This window comes from Eucyclogobius newberryi, unplaced genomic scaffold (genome assembly GCF_026437365.1).
Source record: "Eucyclogobius newberryi isolate DKJ021-1_F unplaced genomic scaffold, fEucNew1.0.hap1 SCAF_3, whole genome shotgun sequence".
In the NCBI taxonomy this organism is placed as follows: domain Eukaryota; kingdom Metazoa; phylum Chordata; class Actinopteri; order Gobiiformes; family Gobiidae; genus Eucyclogobius; species Eucyclogobius newberryi.
The window spans coordinates 33855551-33861550 of NW_027315945.1; the positions used below are offsets into that span (position 1 = coordinate 33855551).

A 6000-nucleotide genomic window follows, 5' to 3' on the forward strand; every position below is an offset into this window, starting at 1 on the left:
CTTTACGAGTTGCGCGGCTGTGAAGCGCGTTGCAACAAAAGCCCGTGATCTAAAAATTGCAAGAAGCCGTCGGACCAGTTCCTCCGGACAAAGACGGGGCAGAGGCAGGGCTCCGTGTCGACGCTTCACTCCACCGTTCCGACACGGGCAAAACCACAAAAACAAACGCACAAACCAAACACAAAACGAGCAGGATTCAGTGTTTGAGACGCCACTGACGCTGTTGTTTTGAGACAGAGGAGCGGACGTCGCCAGGAGAAGCAGGAGAAGCAGGAAGGAGACGGCGGCAGGTGCGGTGGGCGGGGCCAGACGACAGGTAGATAAACAGAGCGACGGCGCTGAATCCCTGGAGCCGGACGCGGAGCGAGAGGTAAACACGATGAGCCGGCGCTGCTGCTGCTGCGGATGTGCTGAAGAGGCAGAGAAATCAGAAATATAACATGATCGTGGACGAGCCGCGCCGGGTTTAAGAGGAACGACGCCGAGAAACGACAGGTAAGAGCTTAAAAACATAATTTCTTACCAAAAGAAGCAAAGCATTTAGAGCGTTTATTCTGCCTGGAATACAAACAAACAAAAACACACTTTTATTCCTGGTACAATATGAGAGTTTGTTGTAAAATGTTTGAGATTTTATTCATATTTGATATTCAAAACGCAAAACAACAGTTAAATAAAATACACTAATATGAAGGTTAAACCATAACTCCAAGTTTTGTGAGAGTCTGAGAGAGTCTGAGGGAGTCTGAGGGAGTCTGAGGGAGTCTGAGAGAGTCTGAGGGAGTCTGAGGGAGTCTGAGAGAGTCTGAGAGAGTCTGAGAGAGTCTGAGAGAGTCTGAGAGAGTCTGAGAGGGTCTGAGAGGGCCTACGGGAGTCTGAGAGGGTCTGAGAGGGTCTGAGAGGGCCTACGGGAGTCTGAGAGAGTCTGAGAGGGTCTGAGAGGGTCTGAAAGGGGGTCTGAGCGTGGGTCTGAGAGGTGGTCTGAGAGAGTCTGAGGGAGTCTGAGAGGGTCTGAGAGGGTCTGAGAGAGTCTGAGAGGGTCTGAGAGGGTCTGAGGGAGTCTGAGAGAGTCTGAGAGGGTCTGACAGAGTCTGAGAGGGTCTGAGAGGGCCTACGGGAGTCTGAGAGGGTCTGAGAGGGTCTGAGAGGGTCTGAAAGGGGGTCTGAGCGTGGGTCTGAGAGGTGGTCTGAGAGAGTCTGAGGGAGTCTGAGAGGGTCTGAGAGGGTCTGAGAGAGTCTGAGAGGGTCTGAGAGGGTCTGAGGGAGTCTGAGAGAGTCTGAGAGGTGGTCTGAGAGGGTCTGAGGGAGTCTGAGAGAGTCTGAGAGGGTCTGAGAGGTGGTCTGAAAGGGTCTGAGAGAGTCTGAGAGAGTCTGAGGGAGTCTGAGAGAGTCTGAGAGGGTCTGAGAGGGTCTGAGGGAGTCTGAGAGGTGGTCTGAGAGGGTCTGAGAGAGTCTGAGAGGGTCTGAGGGAGTCTGAGAGAGTCTGAGAGGGTCTGAGAGGGTCTGAGGGAGTCTGAGAGAGTCTGAGAGGGTCTGAGAGAGTCTGAGAGGGTCTGAGAGGGCCTACGGGAGTCTGAGAGGGTCTGAGAGGGTCTGAGAGGGTCTGAAAGGGGGTCTGAGCGTGGGTCTGAGAGGTGGTCTGAGAGAGTCTGAGGGAGTCTGAGAGAGTCTGAGAGGGTCTGAGAGGTGGTCTGAGAGGGTCTGAGAGAGTCTGAGAGGGTCTGAGGGAGTCTGAGAGAGTCTGAGAGGGTCTGAGAGGGTCTGAGAGAGTCTGAGAGGGTCTGAGAGGGTCTGAGGGAGTCTGAGAGAGTCTGAGAGGGTCTGAGAGGGTCTGAGAGAGTCTGAGAGGGTCTGAGAGGTGGTCTGAGAGGTGGTCTGAAAGGGTCTGAGAGAGTCTGAGAGGGTCTGAGAGAGTCTGAGAGGGTCTGAGAGGGTCTGAGAGAGTCTGAGAGGGTCTGAGAGGTGGTCTGAGAGGGTCTGAGAGAGTCTGAGAGGGTCTGAGAGAGTCTGAGAGGGTCTGAGGGAGTCTGAGGGAGTCTGAGAGGTGGTTTGAGAGGGGGTCTGAGAGGTGGTCTGAGAGGGGGTCTGAGAGGGTCTGAGAGGGTCTGAGAGGGTCTGAGAGGGTCTGAGGGAGTCTGAGGGAGTCTGAGAGAGTCTGAGAGGGTCTGAGAGGGTCTGAGAGAGTCTGAGAGGGTCTGAGAGGTGGTCTGAGAGGTGGTCTGAAAGGGTCTGAGAGAGTCTGAGAGGGTCTGAGAGAGTCTGAGAGGGTCTGAGGGAGTCTGAGGGAGTCTGAGAGGTGGTTTGAGAGGGTCTGAGAGGTGGTCTGAGAGGGTCTGAGAGAGTCTGAAAGGGGGTCTGAGAGGTGGTCTGAGAGGGTCTGAGAGAGTCTGAAAGGGGGTCTGAGAGTGTCTGAGAGAGTCTGAGGGAGTCTGAGAGAGTCTGAGAGAGTCTGAGAGAGTCTGAGAGAGTCTGAGAGATTCTGAGAGAGTCTGAGAGAGTCTGAGAGGGTCTTAGAGGATCTGAGAGGGTCTGAGAGAGTTTGAGAGAGTCTGAGAGAGTTTGAGAAAGTCTGAGAGGGTCTGAGAGAGTCTGAGAGGGTCTGAGAGAGTTTGAGAGGGTCTGAGAGGGTCTGAGAGAGTCTGAGAGGGTCTGAGAGGTGGTCTGAAAGGGTCTGAGAGAGTCTGAGAGGGTCTGAGAGAGTCTGAGAGGGTCTGAGGGAGTCTGAGGGAGTCTGAGAGGTGGTCTGAGAGGGTCTGAGAGGGTCTGAGAGAGTCTGAGAGGGTCTGACAGGGTCTGAGGGAGTCTGAGGGAGTCTGAGAGGGGGTCTGAGAGGTGGTCTGAAAGGTGGTCTGAGAGGGTCTGAGAGGTGGTCTGAGAGGGTCTGAGAGAGTCTGAGAGGGTCTGAGAGGGTCTGAGAGAGTCTGAAAGGGGGTCTGAGAGTGTCTGAGAGAGTCTGAGGGAGTCTGAGAGAGTCTGAGAGAGTCTGAGAGGGTCTTAGAGGATCTGAGAGGGTCTGAGAGAGTTTGAGAGAGTCTGAGAGAGTTTGAGAAAGTCTGAGAGGGTCTGAGAGAGTCTGAGAGGGTCTGAGAGAGTTTGAGAGGGTCTGAGAGGGTCTGAGAGAGTCTGAGAGGGTCTGAGAGGTGGTCTGAAAGGGTCTGAGAGAGTCTGAGAGGGTCTGAGAGAGTCTGAGAGGGTCTGAGAGGGTCTGAGGGAGTCTGAGGGAGTCTGAGAGGGGGTCTGAGAGGTGGTCTGAAAGGTGGTCTGAGAGGGTCTGAGGGAGTCTGAGAGAGTCTGAGAGAGTCTGAGGGAGTCTGAGAGAGTCTGAGAGAGTCTGAGAGAGTCTGAGAGAGTCTGAGAGAGTCTGAGAGGGTCTTAGAGGATCTGAGAGGGTCTGAGAGAGTTTGAGAGAGTCTGAGAGGGTCTGAGAGAGTCTGAGAGGGTCTGAGAGAGTCTGAGAGGGTCTGAGAGAGTTTGAGAGAGTCTGAGAGGGTCTGAGAGGGGGTCTGAGTTTTATAAATGAGCCTGACCTGTGACTTGGTCTGGTGGTGTCATCTGCTCGTCTCCAAGGAGATAAACATTCAGAAACATTCAAGACAAAGTGATTAACATTTGTTTCACAATCATTATTGAAATAGCTGAGGCTCTAAAATGTACTGGAAACTGATAATTTGAATTTTGCATACTTAAACCACTATTAAAGTACTATACTACTATTGTACTCTGTGTATTGTATTGTACTTTGTCATAAGTGAAAACAACAGTGATCTAAAAGACAAAGTCATCCATAAGTAATGATAAAACGATGATTATTCTCACGATTTTACAAAAACAATATTGTGACTGAATGTGAAAACACAGAGATATTCAGTTCAGACATTTAAGTATTCACTGCACTCGGACACGCTGGCAGTGCCGGAGAGAACTGCTGGATTGTGGGTATTTTTGTTTGCGCTGAGGGCGGTAGGAGCGTCTGTAAAAGTATTGTGTGGGAGAAATGCAGAGGAACAGGTTCCGGCTTCTTTGATAAGGCGTGTTATCGTTGCAATTATTGTGAGAGGAAACATTTACTCTTACAACTGCAACAATCGACTGTAACTAAATATTCCTGTTGTATTTCAATCCCCTGAATGCTTCTCTGGAATGTTCAGACTCTAAAACACCTAAAACTAAGACGTATTCAACCAAAATGTAAAAGAACAATAAACTATGTCAAATTTTCATCAATAATACACTTTATTTGTGAATATTTTCTATCTAGAAGCCTTCAAACACCACATTTTAACCTTTTATTTAGTTGAAAATGTATTTAAAAAGTCTAAATGTATAATAGAAATCACAATTATTGACATCATAACTATAAACAGCTGTGAAATCCTCAAGTTAATATATTATGAAATCAAACTTTGTGACAGATAAAGTGATATAAATACAATGGCTTTTTGATTATCGGTGTGTTTTGTACCTCATTTGAATTCTGTGCTTTTACGTTTGTTTTAGATTTACTTTTTCGGTTAAAGAAGTGTTTTGACATAGAGCACAGTAATAACATGGTAATAACATGTAATTACATTGGCACACTCCCTTTTTAGGTTGTATTTTGTTTTTATTGAGTCCAGCATTTAATCCGACTGCATTATTCACATGACAAAACATTAAACATGAAAACAATGGGACAAAAGGAAACAGATTATTTACTGTAAAAGCATCAGTCATCAGTGTTTGCACAACTGCTTTACTTATAACAAGACATTATTAAGTTTCCGTCCACTGTCGACTGCTAAAATAATTGTGTTGTCGATCCACAAAACCGTTTTTAACTCTGGTGTTTTTATTATAACTATACATTTTAGTCCATATGAAAAAATACAATAAGAATAACTGAAATATTGTGGTGTCGTATGGTTAAAAGCCTCACAATAATATCCTGTATCTAAGAAGGATCTTTTGTGCTTGAATCATGGATGTCTCCGCCCGGTCGTACAGGTACCTTTGGGCCACGCCCCCTTTTGGGTGTAAACAAACAGTGTTGACAGAGAGGCGGGACAACCACATGTAGATAGTGACGACACAACAGCCACGGACGGAGAAGCTGGTGAATATTTGAATTGTCATAAGAAAACACTGTGAGAAACACGTGTGGAGAGTTTATCTTCCCAGAATCCTTTTGTCCAGAATGACCCCACAGAGTGACCGGAGGCGTGTCCGACATCTGCAACTCTCAAACTCAATCTCCAGGTCATTTGTTTGACACGAAACACCTCCGTTCCTCGAGATTGGAATAAAATATTCACCGACTTCTCCGTCCGTGGCTGTGGACGCGACACCTCCGTGAGAAATAATTCACACCAAAAGAAAAGTAATAGTAGCGTCAACACTTCTGTGGATACGGGAGATTTAGATGAATATAAGTAATTCTTATTCTGAATTGCGATGTCTATAAAACTCTCCACAAGATTGCAATAAATGTCGTGAAAATATTGTACAGTGACGTTTGATTGCTGTTACATCCAGAATTCCAGGTCTGACGAGGGAAATAAAAGTATCTAGAATTTAAAAAGACCGTTTAAATCTTTTCAGATGATGGTTAGTACTTTCTTGATTAGAATATGGAACTTATTCAGAGTTTTACAAAGTGCGTGCTCCATTACCACGTATTTCAAGTGACGATCAACACAACATTTCACTTCCTGACGCGCTCAAGTGCAGAGTTATAAGTGTTATTAAAGCCGCATGTTTGGGGCGGCGAGACTAAATAATAAAAGCTGGTGTTTTGTAGTGGTAAGAAAAGCCGCAGTGGCTGGTCTAAGTTACTCCGAAGTCTTCTCTCGGTTGCAGCTTCAGAGTCGAGTTACGCTTCGGTTCGTAAGAGAAAGAGACGATCACGTTTTGATCAGGTGCAAATCATGAATGTGAAAATACACGCGCGAAACCAGAAAAACAATGCCAAAAAACACGTTCATTGGCTATTTTTTGTACATTTTCATAACTAATACTTACGAA

At 47.0% G+C, this 6000-nt stretch overlaps 1 protein-coding gene across 1 annotated transcript in view; it reads left to right on the plus strand.

The window, feature by feature from the left end:
* The first annotated feature begins 473 nt into the window (after nucleotides 1-473).
* styk1b (serine/threonine/tyrosine kinase 1b) overlaps nucleotides 474-6000 on the plus strand; it is a 17010-nt gene continuing 11483 nt past the window's right edge. The window contains exon 1 of the mRNA XM_072460832.1: nucleotides 474-495. The gene's annotated coding sequence lies outside the window, so the exon portion shown is untranslated. The remainder of the gene's footprint in view (nucleotides 496-6000) is intronic.